Source organism: Scardinius erythrophthalmus (genome assembly GCF_964197995.2).
Source record: "Scardinius erythrophthalmus genome assembly, chromosome: 24".
Classification (NCBI taxonomy): domain Eukaryota; kingdom Metazoa; phylum Chordata; class Actinopteri; order Cypriniformes; family Leuciscidae; genus Scardinius; species Scardinius erythrophthalmus.
In genome coordinates, this window is record NC_138244.1 from 10,260,854 (window position 1) to 10,278,379 (window position 17,526).

A 17,526-nucleotide genomic window follows, 5' to 3' on the forward strand; every position below is an offset into this window, starting at 1 on the left:
AAATCTCCCAACAAACTCTTCCAAGCCTCGGCTACAACTGTAGTGTTTAAGGGTCTTTCGAGGGCAGCCAATGAAGACCATATAGGTTGTCATTATGCACATTTGTTACAAACCTACATAGTTTCGAGCAGAAAGTAAGACTGGAATTACTGACGACTCGTTTCAGGCAATTCAGATTTGATTCTTTCTTTTAGGTGACAACTTTATTTGTCATGCACTTTGATCTTTGAAACTTTGCAGACCTTTTAAATTCACAAACAGCTATATTACACACTGCATGAAAGATAATATCCAAAAAAGGGGGCACTTTAAAATCTATTTCCATGAATGCTTCTTATAGTCAAAACAACATCTCTCTACACACCCACATGCCTCTTATTCACAATAGTCATTATGTGTACCATATCTCATGGGCACAAGTGCTTTGTCTAAAACTCTATTAGTTGTGCATTGTTGTGGCTAATGGATTCTGCTGGGCTACGTGCTTTTTTTTTTCACATCCACTGGTGAGTAGCTCAAAACATCAGCCTTGGTAATTATAGACATCACTTTGTGAAATTAACCTGCCCAAGTCTGGTAAATCCAACTAATGAGAGGTATGACATTTAGAAACCTCTCAAGTCTTGTATCTTTTCTACATTTAGTGTCTCAGTTGGAGACCCCAGCAAAAAGGTCAAGCTCATCTCTTTGAGCGATTGCCTTTCTGAGTGACTGTGACTCAGATTGGAAAGGTGTGGATGATGTAGGGAACAGATCCGGGCTTACCTGGCCGACGTCTGGAGTGACTTTGGAGGTCACACACATCACAACGGCTCATTAATCAGACTTGAATAGTCTTCTTTTATCTGCCTTCCAATGGCCTTATACAATGATACATCTGACACAGGCAAAAAACAATGTCAGTGCAATACATTACCAAACACAAGTAGTTTATATAGTCATACAGACATTTTAAAGGTGCAGTAAGCGCTTTCTGAGAAACACTGTTGATATTTAAAATCATTGCTCCCTTTATTGCTCCACTCCCAAAATGCAAGAACACATTGCGGAAGCGAAGAGAAAAAATACTTTGGGAAAAACTTAGCGAAGATGACGAACGAACAAGGAAGAAGAAAAAATGAACATACAGTACACAAGAGTAAGAGTTTGTTAATAGTTGCCAGCAACACACCAGCTCCAGACACACAAAACGGTCCTGTTACTATGGCTAACATTGCAACAGCATATCTTGGTTCTGTGAAATATAGTAAAACCAATGTTACTTACATATGGAGCAGAAACAACGCAACCACGATGTCTGTTTTCAGGCCTGCTCGCTTAGGTCTCTACTACTAGCGCGGGTGCTAAAGATCTTGCCTAATCAAAACCATTCTTTTTCCAGTGATATTCCTCTGAACTTTTCTCTTTTGTAATGTCTCTCAGCCATCTCTCTTTCTACACTCTTTCTTCAAATCTCCCTTTTGCTCACTCTCTCTCCTCCCCCATCATGAGTGGACACGCCCCCTCCTGCTGATTGGCTACAATTGTGTTTTGGTGCTCGGTCTGATCCACTTTCAACAGCATTTTTTTTTTAAAGAAATTGCTTACTGCACCTTTAAATCAAAGAGAGATCAATAATGAGAATTATTTTTCGTGAAATCCATATATGGCTTCAAAAATTATGCCTGAGGAGAAATTAAAGTGTATTTAAAATGCATAAGATTTCAGTATAACATAGATAGCATAGATAGTATAACATAATTTTTAAACAATATAACTGTTTTCAACACTGATAATAAAAAGAAATGTTTTTTGAGCAGCAAATCAGCAGATTAGAATGATTTCTGAAGGATTTCTGAGTAATGATGCTGAAAATTCAGCTTTGCCACACAGGAATAAATTACACTTTAAAATATGCACTTCAACAATCTATCTCTGAAGTCATGCTACAGGTGCGTTCACCCCATAAAGACCAAAGCACCAGAATGCCAAATAAATGATTCTTTAATAAATCAAGTTTAAATATTCCGCAGATTAACATCCTCAATTCCTTCATGCACAGTTGTTTTCCTTTAGGTATTTGAATCTCTTTGCTCTAGTAATTGCTCTGGCAACTTATAAAATGTAAAAAAAAAAAAAAAAAAAACATTTTTTTTTTTTTTTTTTTTTTTTTTTTTTTTTTACCTGTTGCTGATATGCTGATATCTTTATCATACAAGGTGTTCCTTTTGTTTTATATTGAAAGGTTCTGGTTCAAGAGAATGATGCAGAAAGAGGGGGGAGAGAGTGAGAGTTCCTTGATGCAGTCTGTGCAAGGACTGAATGCTAATCAGACAGAGGCCTTTCCCCATGCTTACAGCAGTGCACATACATCTTGTCAGCCCCTGCAATGATACACACATACAACCACACACACTACAGATCCAAGGACCCTCCCTTACAACATTAATAACCCAAACTCGGTTACTTTTGCTTTACACATGGTGTAAAAACACACTAAATAACAGACAAATAGCCTACATGTACATATTAACATTTTATAGACAAATAAGTGCATGTGCAAATGATTCCCCCTGGGGATCAGACTGATCGTCTGTCATCGTCATTGCAGCAGCAGTTCTGGAGACAGATGTTTTAAATGATCATTTAAAGGGTAAATCACACTTGCCTGAGTAAAACGTTTTCTGAATGGTGGAAGGCGTAGGCTGCCACTAACAGCTAAATAATTCAGCAATATTGATGTGACAGTACACAAGCTTTGCCTGGCACTCGTCATATAAAATGAGAGCACGCAACGAGAGATGGAGATTGTGATGCTCTTTTGTAGTCTGTTTGCACACTTTTGTGTTTCAAATGAACTAAATGCAAGCGGAATAAATGAATAAACATGTTTCAATATTTCTGTCTTTAGAGAAAAAGCCTATTTAGCTGTATTTTTGCATAAACACTTTAAAATTTACATAGTTAAAAACTGTTATATCAGGATTTCCATATTTATAAAAAAAGTATCATGGTGCTATAATGTTGCTTTGGAAAGACAATTTTTTATTATTATTTTTTTAAATAAGTAATTAAATAAATAAAATACATTTATTATTATAAGCTTATATTATACATAAAGCAATAATTAATAATTTTCTAATAAAAAATAAATAAATAATAATGATTGGGGTGGGAGATGCATGGGCTGGAAAGTTTTGTATAGTAAAACTAAATCATTCTGAGATCAATAGCGTCCTCTACAGGTCAGATATAACACTACAGGGGTGCATAATTATTATTATTTTAGGCCTACAGTACATTTGGGACAAATCTCCCAAACCTTATTATAATAATGAATCCATGTGAGATCTGCGAAATATCTGAAGAACAGTGTTCAAAGCCATGCAAACTAGAACAATTGAGAACATCTCTGAATAATTTATACGTTTTTGCATCCTTTTTAACATTAAGGCTTAGCCTGCGTCAGCATAATTCTGAGACACATAAAAACAAGTTGAGAATTTTATACACATTTTCTGCTAAACTTAGCAACTTATTTCATTATAACCATATCGAAAGAATCGCTTTTGGGGAAGAATCATTTGTTCTTCCATTCCCCTAATTATTTGGTAATGTACCACAGCAATGTTTTCTATCAATGAAAATGTAAAATTCACCAATACATTTTACATATACTCACCAAATAAATTAATATGTGGACATGAAATATTCATTTGTGTTGAAATTATTTTATAGTTTTACTTGTAAGCCTATATTACCAGCTAAGAAAAAAAAAGTCATTAGGCAATCCCCCGGTTTCACAGACAAGGCTTAGTCCCAGACTAAAATGCATGTTTGAGCTGTTTCATCTGAAAGCACTGATAGACAGTATCTTAAAATATGTCAGAGCCATCGTTTTGTCTCAAGATACACACCCGTAATTTTTTTTTTCTAAGGCACATTTATAAAAGCTACTTAAATGCCCTATTTGAACTAATGCCTAATCCTGGCTTAATCTAAGCCCTGTCTGTGAAACCAGGCCTATATGTACAAAACCATTTTACAGTAATGTTAATATAGTAGTCCCGGTTTCAGTTACCCGAAATAATATAATCATACATTATAATACATTATACAAATGATACAAAAATAGACTTTTTTTTAAGCATTTTTACCAGAAGTTCACAAACATGTCATATTGTGAGTCTCTGCTGGGCAGCGAGTGTCTGAGATCAGTGTGTTCTGGAGTAGCCCAGCATGACAGGAACCGGAGCCAGCGGTCCTCGTGTTCTCTTATTTATTTAACCCAAGACAGACCTGAGAGAGAGAGAGAGAGAGAGAGAGAGAGAGAGAGAGAGAGAGAGAGAGAGAGAGAGAGAGAGAGAGAGAGAGAGAGAGAGAGAGAGAGAGAGAGAGAGAGAGAGAGAGAGAGAGAGAGAGAGAGAGAGAGAGAGAGAGAGAGAGAGAGAGAGAGAGAGAGAGAGAGAGAGAGAGAGAGAGAGAGAGAGAGAGAGAGAGAGAGAGAGAGAGAGAGAGAGAGAGAGAGAGAGAGAGAGAGAGAGAGAGAGAGAGAGAGAGAGAGAGAGAGAGAGAGAGAGAGAGAGAGAGAGAGAGAGAGAGAGAGAGAGAGAGTACAATTTCACCCTTGCTGTGACCAAAATTGATCACAAACTGTACCTTGGGTTGAAATTCACCTAATAATCCATGTGTAACCAGTCTTACTCATCTTGAGATGAACAGGATTTGAACCAGAGTCTCCTGCGTGGGAGGCAGGCGCGCTAACAAGGACGCTAAAGACCTTAGCCTCTAATGTTAGAAGCTAGCGCGCCTCTTGAGATCAGGGGAGTGAGGTTTACACGCACAGCTCTTACTGGCCTATGACACATGCAGGGCAGAATTAGGCCAAAACCCTCTATTAATCCACATTGAGAAAAGAGCCATCAAATGTTATGTGACCACAACAGACTAAACACGACTAATAATAATCAGCCTCAGGACCCTGACACCCTCATCCACAGAATACGGCCCAACCAAATGATTAATGTGCAAAAAGAAAACTTCCTAGCTAATTAGAATGAAACAACACAAAAACAATATACATATTGTTGTACTATACAGATTAATGCACATGCTCAATATGTACTTTGTGAAAAAAGAGACTGCAAAGTACATCAATTTCTGCCACAAAAAGAGGGAAGAGTAGTCCAAACAGTGACACACACACACACACACACACACACACACACACACACACACACACACACACACACACACACACACACACACACACACACACACACACACACAACTCAAAGTACATAGACTGTCCTACTAAATGCTTTACAGTGTATAACTATAAAGCTCATTTGAATTGGAAATTTGAAAGGAGTCTCGATTCATTTAAGAGCCAAAGAAAGCACCACAGTCCTTGATAGACAGCAGACACGTGGTAGCAGTGAAACCAGAGAAGACTCTTGGGTCTTTTCTCCATCTTTCATCTCGGCTGCAGCACTGTGAGGAAGGAGAGGAAATAAGTGCGAAAATAAAGAGGGGATTTATTGGAACTACATAACTAAAAGAACACACAAATTGGCATTACATGGTATACAGAAAGTCTATCTAGTCCTATCTTAATTTAGGATATATAGACAAATAATTTAGACAGACAAATAATTTAGACAGAGATAGATAGATAGATAGATAGATAGATAGATAGATAGATAGATAGATAGATAGATAGATAGATAGATAGATAGATAGATAGATAGATAGATAGATAGATAGATAGATAGATAGATAGATAGATAGATAGATAGATAGATAGATAGATAGATAGATAGATAGATAAACAGACAGACATTAAGTATATAGAAATGATCACAGTTGTAATATTTGGACTAGACACAAGAGGTCACCCACACTCATTTTATAACTTGTTATTTGGCATTGAATTTTCATTTGAAACATAGTACAAGGCGTTCAGCAACATGGCTTCTTAGACCGTCATCGGTTATAAATATGAAATACATAAATAAAAACCCTTTAAATAACTTTGGATCCTAAACACTACAGTCATGACTTTAACTATACCAATGTAAAATGAATACACCACAATATTAGTATCCGTGCACGGTAACCTACTTCAGGACAGATAAATGAGTTTGATCAAATATTCTCTTGAAGCTCTTTGAATGAATCCACAGTGAAGCACGCGCCAGGCAGGGCTCGGGTTTGTAGAGACACCTCATAGCTCCCACTAACTGTTGGTCCCGCCCTATGAGGCGTGCGGACTAGAAGAATAGAAGTTGCAACAGTGTAACAAGTGATTTGTGTCTCTACATTCTGAGACTTTTTACATTCGTCAAATTCACAGCTTAGAATAAAAGTTGCAACGTAAAAGCGAAACATTTTAGAACGTTTTTTTGTACTCCAGTCAAACGCTGAAGCACAACATTGTAATAAGGTAGTTTGTGTCGCCGCGTTCATTGCACAACTAGTGGAATAGAAGGACATCTCGGTGTGTTTGCGGTAACTAGCCAAAGACTCGTGGAAGACGATGTTGGATGGTGTTTTGTGAGCGTTTAAAGGGAATGAGAGTGAACGAGGGAAGCACGCTTTGAGCTCTGCAGCGTTCGAGGTAAGATAGCCTTGGTTTTTCTACCAGGACTGCTGTAAAGTCATTGTGTAGTGTGATGTTACCTGGTTGTTGAGGATTTCTGCTTTGAGTGTGTAAATTATGTTTTATTTGATTCATAATAACTTATTATCTTCAACAAGATGTTAACCCTTTCTGGTAGGTCCGTCTGTGTGGAACATGGGAGCTGGTCTTTAACTGGACCACGCTTGTCATATTCAAATAAACACACTTTTCTGATTTAGACGATGTTTTTTATTTCGAAAAACGTGTAGATGCTTCACAATTTTTCAGTATTTTTGTATTTGTAGTATAATTTCTAATAAACGAAGATGCTTTGACTTGTCGCTATATTGATTTTGTTAACGTACTTCACATTTAAAGCAAATTTGGAATAGTTCTGTATTATTTGTATTTTAATTTTATTGGTTTATCTTGTGTGAATGGTCACAATATTTCAGTATTTCGTCACGATATCCATTCTATATAATAGTTTATATTAATCAATCATAGTATTGTTCTCCATGTAAATGCAGTCATTATCTGCTCTACCAGCAACCAAAATGATCTTGACTAACTTAAGATGGTATGTCCAGCTGGTAACTGGTGGTTTTGGACCAACTAGAAAACTATCATGTTCCAAAACACGACTATCAGCTTTCCAGAAGGGACTTTTATTGCAATGACTTTATTATTTTTGGTTTAATTTTTTTAATATTTTATTGCAATAATTTATGTGAACTTTTGTTTAGAGTTTTAACTTTTGTTTGTCTGCTTTTCACGTTGGTCATCTACTTTATTTGGTCTCAGTTCTGATCTTGAAAGAAAGATGATTTTATAATTAGACTAAACACACGAGTTAAACAAAACCATTGAACTATTGGCTGACAGGTGTCTTTTGGAATAATGATCACGCCTTTGATGTTGATCTGAACTCACCTGAGCAATATTAGACATATTTAGACTGTATAGACCAGTTCTGTAGACCAGAACTCCGTGCTCAGAATTCTAATCTTTCTGCAGTCTGATATAAATGGTGTTAACATTTAACCTGAGTCTTTCATCTTCAAAGGAGTCATACTCAAAGCATGCAACATATTTGTGAAGATATTTCCATGCACAGTCATCTGTATGTAAATTGATCTCATCAGATGATGGCACTTGACTGTCATTAGTTGTTCATTTATTATCCTTCCTGAGTTTAAGGAAACTGTAGCCTGAAATGACTTAATCAAGGACACAGGCAGAGTAGTAAACACTTTTAGTAACCATAAGATTGTCCATTGCATTTTATTAGAAATATATATATTTTAATAAATTTATACATATGTGTGTTCCTCAGACTTCACAGTCCTCAGATTGTTGTTCTTATGTCTAGAAGCTTTGGAATTCCCAGGGTGTGTTTTGTATTGGTTTGTCTGTTATTCCTGGCCTTCCTGTATTATTCATTTAAAGCAGTGTTTCTCAACTGGTTTTTACTTCAGATCTTGTAAGTACCAACATAGATTATTGCTCAAAAGTTAACAAAAAACATTTGACATTTTTTATATTAATGTGAAATACATGACAATGAATTTTGCTATCCTATGTACATTATAGTTGCAGATTATTATTTGCATTATATGTTTTCCCTTGCTGTCTGTTACCAGCTGAGAACAACTGATTTACATTTTTCAGTATGTTGCACTTTTGCTCCTTTTGGAATTGCTTGTGGGAATCTTGTTGCTTCTGGCCAGATCAAAAATCGAATAACCTTGCAAATTTCCTCAGTACTTTCAAAGTATTTGCCACCTTAACGAACCACTCGTAAAAACTTAATGGCATTAAAAAAAAGTGTTTTTTTCCTCCAAATTTCGAGCTTGTGCTTTATCAAGACATAGTTGTCAAACAGTGAAAGTGTCCGCAAATGGTTATGGAGATGAATCCACTGCCAGAAGAAATCCAACAGGGTTCATCTGTATCCCATTACAGAGAATGCAGTTTTAGCTTCTTTGGTAGAATTCCTGGGGGATTGATCATTTAGGAAAGATTGTGCCGCAGTAACATTCATAATCTAATCTGTGTTGGTGGTCATCATTGACCAAACAAGGCATGCTGGCTCAAAATTGGTTTGTCTTTTTTTGTTGGTATGTGCAGGGTGGGTTTGTTTTAAAGTTAAATTCTATTCCCTTTCAGATTCTGATATTCAAAACTGAATATTTGAAGAGCCTCTTAATCTCACTGTACTTTGCTCTACAGTCAGCAGGCCAGTCAGTATTGGATGTCATATGAAATTACATACAATACCCACACTTAGATTGTATGTTGTTGCAGCAGCTTCTTATGCTATACACTACCGTTCAAAAATTTGGGTTTGGTAAGATTTTTAAAAAAATGTTTTTTGAAAGTAGTCTCTTGTTTGTCTCTTTATTTGCTTATAATTGATCAGTACAGTACAGTAAATACAGTAAAAACAGTAATATTGTGAAATATTATTACTATGAAATGATTTCAGTCAATAATATCAAAATTAAAAACATCAAACATTGGCCCAAAGTGCTTTACACTAGTGCTATCAAATAGATTAATCACATCTAACATAAACATTTGTTTGTCATCTATCTATCTATCTATCTATCTATCTATCTATCTATCTATCTATCTATCTATCTATCTATCTATCTATCTATCTATCTATCTATCTATCTATCTATCTATCTATCTATCTATCTATCTATCTATCTATCTATCTATCTATCTATCTATCTATCTATAGATATGTATATATAGACACATATTATTTACAAACTTTTATGTTAATGCTATTAATTGATTTGACAGGACATCAAAACATTGCAAACAGTTGTGCTGCTTGATAATTTTGTGGAAATTGAGATGGATTTTGTTTTTCAGATTGTTTTTTAATTATGATTATGACCACCACACAATTTATTTTTTGGTATTTAAGTAACATACAATAGCAGGGCACTGGATAAGGCGGTACAACATTAAAATACATAGCCACAAATCTTAAACATAATACTTGTTGGCATTGGCATGAGATTAGTGTAATAGAATCACACTAAATTTTTATCCAATCGGTCAGGTTTATGACAACAGTGTGATAAAGTTTAATTTGTATTAATTGAACCTAGAACACTCCTTTAAAGCAAGGCAAAAACCTTTTAAGCTATGATGAGGGAAAATAAAACAAATAAAGGGAATAAGCTGGGTGTGTTCACAACTTCATACTTGGCAGGTTTGATTTTCAATTAAAACAAACCCAATTGTGATCGGTTAGAATTTGAATAAGTGTGAACGCTGCCATCCGAACCCTGGTGCGCACTTAAAAAAGTGGACTGAACCTCTGAAAAGATGAGTCTCTGTCCAGTTTCAAACAAACTCTGGTGCGGTTCGACTGAAATATCAGCGCAACATGGACCAAAGACATGTAAACAAACCAAAAACAGGACATGATGTCGGAAGATGCGACCCAAAAAAGGACAGACTGCTCAAGCATAACTGTTTTTTCTCGTCATAGTCACGATGTTGCCCATCACAGTTCTGTACAGGCATCAGAACCGCGACTCCTCACAGCAGATCTGCATTTGAGTGTGTGACGGAGGGATTCCTGCCGCTGTTTTGATTCTTTTACCTTCACGAGTTGTCAGCTCAATCATATATCATCATATATACACATATTTTGCGAGCGCATTTACCCCAGAACACAGCATTGTTTTTGATCTTTGAAAAGTTCCATCATAAAAGCCGTTTTTTGTTTTGTATCTTTAGGTTCAGTGTTAAAAAATGATAGTGTGAATGCAAAGCGAACCAGGACTAAATGTATCTCCTTTGTTTTTTTGGTCCGGACCAAAAGAACCAAGAGAACCGAACTACAAATGTGAACACACCCTAAGACACAGTGCGGTTTCTCCGAGTTGTATTTGGAGAAGCAGGCGTAAGAGAGTTCCATTTGTCACCTTTTAGTAATCAGAGAGATCCATGGTTACGCACAGATCCCAGGAAGGCTAATTCTCTCAAAGGGGGCTGTAGGTTTCAATGTTTTCCAGATGTGTGAAGGATTGTGCTGATGTGGAATCAATATATGAATAATGTAATAAAAGTCCAGACTTTCCCAATGTAGTCGACCTGCTTATCTTTTGGTTAATTCTCAGTTTTTTTGAGATCATACAAGTCTCCCGGGCCTCTTGCTTTTTCATTAAAGTGGCCAGGCAGACAGAAACAGTGTTCTCTGATTCAGCACATACTTGAGGAAAGTCCAGCCTCTCAGACTCAACTGGTTTGGAGTAGCTTTCAAACAAGAAGACAGTTCCAATGAACATCCGTTGCTTGCCCAGAAATGTCAGATATTTTGTTTGCTAAAGGAAAAGCTGCTTTTTACGGTTTCATCTCATGTACAGCTTGTTGTTTTCGCTTCGAACAATGAAGAACGTCGTCAGCTAGATGAAGTTTGATTGATTGGCTTTAGCAGTCAGCTGAAGAGGTTTTAGTAGTTTGTTTATGGAGTGAAACGCTAAATTTTTGGAAAGTGTTTTCTTCCTTGGCCCGATTCTTTTGGAGTGCTGTGGAAAAACCACATTCGTTTTTCGGAGTGTTTTGCCTCCTGTTGGCCCCCAAATTTTGCAATGTGATGCTTTTTTAAGTGTTCAACAAAACAAAACAGTAATGCATTTTAAAAGTAGCTTTAGAAAGGCGCTTGTGATGCAACTCTTCCAGAAACGTTTTTGCCACAGTTCTCTGTGCTCAAGAAAATCTAAACAAGAGACTTGTTGTTATACTACAGTAAAGGCATTATGTAATTTCTCAGCACAGAAGAACTAGTTGGTCTGTCAGCTGTAGCCAAAGATTGAGGATTCCTGACATGTGCAGGATGCACACAGTGTTTCCTCTGAGACTGCGTGTGTGTATGTGCTTTGAAAGACTATTAGTGAGGCTCTTCTCTTTGTTGTCGTACACCTGCCAAGTGACCTGGCTCTCCCCTTTCTGTGTGACGTCATATCTTTTATCTTTTATCTGCCCTGGGGTTATCAGTGCACATTGAGTTTTGCAGAATTGGGTTACTTGCTAGCACCCGACACACACATACACACAAATGTCATTGTTAAGTCAACTTGAACTCAATTTTACCTTATTTATTTTAGTAATGCATGTTCCTAGTCTTTTTTGTTGTTGCATGATTCCTTAGTGCACATTATTCCAAAGAAAAATCTTGTTTTAACTCTGAAAAGGCAATTTGGCTGACGTCAACTTGGTTGGAAAATAGTTAACCAATAGCCAAGTAGCTATTTAGTAATTGTCAATTCAAATTTATTTGGAAAGCGCTTTTCACACTAAACATTTTCAAAGCAGCTTTACAGAATATAAAGTCCCCCTGTAGTCAATAATAGGGGTTATGCGGAGCGCCCAACGTTCGAACCGGAAAACAGGTATAAGCATTTACGGTTTTCACTACCGTATGCATCTGCAGCGGTAGGTGATCTCTGAGGTTACTTATTTTTCGCTTTTTTAGAATACAATTCTTATTTCTGTTTTAATTAAAATGTCACGAATGCTTAAGTATCATCAAAAATTTTTTTTTATAAAAAAATAAAATGCAGTCTTCATTTGATTGTTTTAATAGTCTGCAAGCAAATATAAAAGGTTAAACTACTATGATAGCATACAAGTCTAAACTAACTTACTGATAGTTAGCTAACTCTACATTGGGTACCATTAGCAAAAGCTACATATACTAACTTACATACCTTCATAATCATGAATAAATGAGGAGGCGTAAAAACTTAAATCCTTTATCTGACGTAGTACTCGGGGCTCTGGAAGTCCGTTTGGCAATACGATGAACATCTGAAATGGATAGAATGTGTAGCTCCTGTAAACACCGGCTATAAAAGGTCGCCATTCCTACGCTGTTTACCTCAGTAGCTGACGACCGGAAGTAGTTATATCTGTTTTGTAGAACCCGGAAGTATGTTGCGCATAACCCCTATTGTATTATTTTATTAAAAATTAAATTTGTTTGAGTGAGTGATTCAAGACATCAGTGTTTATATCCAAACTAAAAACTTTCATCCCAGTTCTTCTGTGATAATATGAATATTTGTTACAGAAATAACAATAGGCCTTCTGTATGGTTGATAAGACTATTTGTGAAGCTTTGTTTGCTTGTTTCACACTTTTACATGACAACGACTCTCTCTGGCTCAGCGGCAGCGCCAACGCATATTTGAATGTTCTGGTGTGATTTTGTAAAAGGTTTAATAGACATGTTTAAAAAAACATGGGTGTTTGAACGTGGATCTTTTAACGATTAATTGTGCAGCTCTAAATGCAGTCCTTCAAAAACCTTGCCAAAAGTTAACTTACAGTAGTAATTTAATGCCAGTTAATGCAATACCGTTTACAGCAAACAATAAATAAAAAAATAACGTCAAGATGCCAGTGAGTGAAAACTTTAACTGATTCACATTGCAGTCAAAAACTGGGTGATACAAATTATTATATGATCAATAAGTTCTGACAACATATGTTTTTACATTGCGTCAACTCATCAAAATAAGTTAAGCAATTTTCAACTTTTAAGTTATACAAGATTCAACTTTTCAAAGTCAATTTAATGTAATTTAAGTTGAAATGACTTAAACATCCAAGTTGATTGAACTTAAACATTTAAGGCAGCAACTTTTTTTTTTTTACGGTATGTCTTGAGCAATTTGATTGGCCCAGAAATGTGTCACAACATGGAATTGAAACTGGTTGCAAATGCTGTTTCTTTTTTCTGAAGTTCTGAAATCACCTCTAAAATTGAAACCTCTCAGCTATGCTCAGTTCCCCATATTAGATGTTGTCTGCCAGCTATATATGCATTGGAACAATAGACCTTATGTGTCTACAGTGAAACTGGGACATCAGCTGCGCGGCTGGATGTGACCGTCGGTAACCTCTTGTGCAGGCTGGGCCTAGTGTTCCTCATGCAAACATACACCTCTTTATAAGAGCACACATCTGTAGTTTTAATGGTGATGTGGGTCTGGCCGGTTTCCGGTGAGGACTCTAGCACTTTTCAGCCTCTTTCTGCAATTCCTGCTACTTTATGGCTCATTTATACAGTTGGTTACGGTGACTGGACAGATTATCACGAATTGAAATGGCAACGTCTAATGGGAACGTTGATGGTTATCATGATGGTGATACGCAAATCCACGCCTTAGGTTTTCCTTTTTTTACTATCAATTTTTTTCAATATTTGCTCTGGACTGTTTAATTGCAAAGAAGGCATTTTTGCTGCTTATTCATGTAGCATCCAGCATCAAGGTTAAGATTCCGAATAAGAAATGAGATTGTAAACAAATGTCACTCTTTATAGTTTTTTTTTATTGCCTTTTTTGTCTTTGAAGCAAGCGTTGAGTGAGTGGCCATTTGTTGCTGTTTTTCTTTGTTTCATTGTCATCAGTCAAAATGTCCATGTTTGAGTCTGAAGTATTTTAATGAAGAAAAGATTGAACATTTTTATCATTTTTTTTTTTTTATCCGCTTGCTTAATCTCTCCAAGATTTTCAACATTGTCCTCAGCTCAGTGGAATGTACTCAGCACCAAGCGCTTGGAGAATTCTTACTGTAAAATGACTATATTTAGTCTTTGGGTGTGGGTTTCTTTCTGAGAAGATTTTATCTTCTTTATCTTACAGAATACGTGTTGAAAATTGCCTTTAATGAGGCTTGTTTTATGGTCCCCTTGACTCACAATGCAGCAGGTCACTTCCTTCTGGGAAGCCTAAATGCATGTCCTTTGATCAGTATGCTTTGCTAGACATTTATCAAACTCTAGATATTTACATATTAGAATTTAAGATTCTGGGCTGTATTTGCACAATAAAAGGGTTATACTCTATTGTGAAAACACTTTAACATTTACAAAATCATTTTTCTGAATTACTTCCCTAAAATGTACTATCAGAAATTGCGCAAATGTCACTTTTTCTTTCCGTTTTACTGTAATATTGGTTTTGACATCACTTTGAATGTTGACCTTTTTTTGATCTGGGCTTTGATTGTAATCCTAAATGGATTTGTGGAAACCAATTTGGCACCAAGCTTGGATGCTTTGTGAAATAGCCTAAGGCCCTGGTCATTTTATGCAGGTGTTTAACAACAGGATTCACTAAAATGTGTTTATATGTGAAAGTGCACTTGTACATTACAATGCAGATTATGTTTGGAAATGTGCCTCCACAACAACCAGAAGGCAAATATTGACATTGGTGGACTTTGCTTAGCTTATTACAGCATAAATATTACCCGGATGCTTTAACTTGAGTCACTTAAAGAATGAGTTGGTTTTGCAGAACCCTGGATGTGTGAATCTATTTGAGTGTTTTTAGGTCAGCAGTGCTGCATTATAAGCAGTGTGGGAAACCAATGAATAGATCATTGAATCAATGCTTTAGTCGGGTTAGATTGGTAAAGCAGACCTCTGCGCTTTGTCTTCCTTTGGGTATGGCACGGAAGCGGAAGGAACGGCGTAGTTTTGGGTTTTAACAGCCTGTCCGGAATCTTCTGTGGGTCACATCCCCCTCATGAAATCATCCTGTCAGAGGTTTGTCAAATGAAGCTCTCTGTGGCCTTGAACCGAGTCTGTCTGGTTACAGCAAGATGAAGAATCAGTGTCTGCTGCTAATAAATAATCTTCCAGCATACCATTAAGCTCGAAATTTCCACCAGCACACAGTCAGGATAGTTTCCCCTGTTTTTATATTCCTTATATTTTTAATATGTCAGTTTTTCTTGTAACATTTAAGGTATTGTAAAAAAAAAAAGACAAAGCTGGTCAGTGTAATGCAATGGCGTAACAGCATTCAAAACCACTATCAAATCATCATAAAAATGATTAATATGGCTAGTGTGCTATATTTAAATATTACTTTTTTTATATTCCTATATGATTTGTGAATTCATTTTTTTTTTTTTTTACTTGGAAAATGTTCAATCAATCGGTTCTTTAATTGGACGGATTATTTTCTCATGTTCACTGTCTCAGTCTGGTTGCAGCGTTTAACGTCTTAGTGGAGGGGAAGATTTGAACTGAATAATGACTGAATCTTTGGTATTTTTCGCAGTTAAGAAGACTTGAAATATAGCTTACAACTCAAATAGGCCGCTTTTATGATACTTTTACATCCTTTTTTGAAGCTTAAAAGCTTTAGTCAACGCTGAATGTAATTGAAAAGTTCAAGATATTCCTTTAAGATCTCATCTTGCTATTTCGGCAGATGTCACATTTGCTTTCCCTCGGGATCTTGACAGCATACCCGTATATCTAGGGAACCTTCTCGTCTTAATGTAGACACCAGTGAGAAACTAGCAGGAAGCAGTGGAATGCTCTCTTTAAAAGCCACGAACACCAGACAAGAATGCTGTGGTATAATTCGATATAATTGTTTGCAGCTCTGTCCTTAAAAGTTGCCAGATTGTGTACAAACATGCAACATTGACCCAACTCCTCCACTGGGCACGTGCCATCAAGAGTTGCGGAACTTTTTAAACTCACGCAACTGAGTGTTTTTGTCTGCCTGCATTTTAGTCAATTAAATTATGGTACAATCTGAAGTTCATTATGAGAAATGGTTGTTAAATTAAGACTGTAAGTGCAGTGTGTTCTGTTTTTGCATGTTGAGGCTTGCGTATTATTGAAGTTCATTGACCTTGCGAGTTTTGGGTGGTGCTGGTTTGGCGTTATTGTGCGCTCAGAGAAGGCCTGTTTACTAACAATGAATGGCGTACTAAGCCCTATCTCTAAACGCTCACCTCGTGGATTTGATAAAAACCATTGTTGGCTTTTAATTGGCTGATAGTTGCTACACAAAGGCCCTTTCTCCATTACACAAAGGCTCCACCTTTCAGTTTCAACTCACCATGGTACATCTGATTTTTTTTTAGTTGTTTACTTCCTCATTATCTATCTCAGTTGATAATTTTAATGAAAGTTATAGAGTTAAGTATAGAAGTGATGGCATTTGTATCATTAGTTACTTGAATCCATGGTAAAGGTATTCCTTTTAAAGTTTTCCTCTTTGTCACAGTCGGTGGCTGCTAAGTAAATCTCGTGCTGGAATCGAGGATGTTGAAAAGTCGGTTGCTAGCTTAGATGGTTGAATGTGTTCAGACAGAAAGAGATTTTCAGGCCCACTATATATCAAGCTAATGAGAGCTGCCCTTGGAGAGGTGGAAGCATGCCCTTACTTTGAGCTTTGGCTTTCACTGTTCAAAGATGGATGATGGTTAAACAGTCACCCAGTCTAACCTCTACAGGGAATGGAAAAGTTCGACTTCTTCAAGCTGCAGGAGGGACCGTCATTTGGGTTATACTAACAGCTCGGACGGTTTTCTGCTGCTTCTTTGAATAACTGATTGATACTTTATATTTTTTATTTGGATGTCAAGAGTTTACAGGGTATACTTATTTTTTGCTTCCAGTTTTTTTTAAGTTTTAATATTTGTGCCACAAAAATCTGGCTGAGTTCTGACATTTCAGCCAGTTTTTTGTTGTTGTTCTTTTTAGCCAGATTTAGACAGTCTTCAGCAGTCCTTTGTTGTGTCTAGATTTCTTGCTTTTTCACAATTTATAGTAATAATTGAGATCCAGAACTGTTTGTTTTTATATGATTCATGAATATTTGTATTATTATTTACGCATTGTTTTGCATTCTAAATAGTCACAAGTGTATTCATATCTAAAAATTAAGATTAAAGTTCTATGTATTTAACACTTATGGATAAATGGCTTAAGTTAGTTGCTTAAGCTGTTAACACTGTTGTTTTTTGTTGAATGTGCAGTGATGTAATAGCATTGTTTGCTGCTATTCTTTAAAGACCCACCAAATGGTGTCATTTTTTGGTTAACTCCATAATAAAGTTAACAATATTTATTCCTTTTT

The 17,526-nt window shown here is 36.3% G+C and overlaps 1 protein-coding gene across 8 annotated transcripts in view; it reads left to right on the forward strand.

The window, feature by feature from the left end:
- The first annotated feature begins 6,168 nt into the window (after positions 1-6,168).
- Positions 6,169-17,526, forward strand: part of akap13 (A-kinase anchoring protein 13) — a 94,123-nt gene continuing 82,765 nt past the window's right edge. For all 8 annotated transcript variants that reach the window (XM_081356761.1, XM_081356762.1, XM_081356767.1 and 5 more), the window contains exon 1: positions 6,169-6,598. The gene's annotated coding sequence lies outside the window, so the exon portion shown is untranslated. The remainder of the gene's footprint in view (positions 6,599-17,526) is intronic.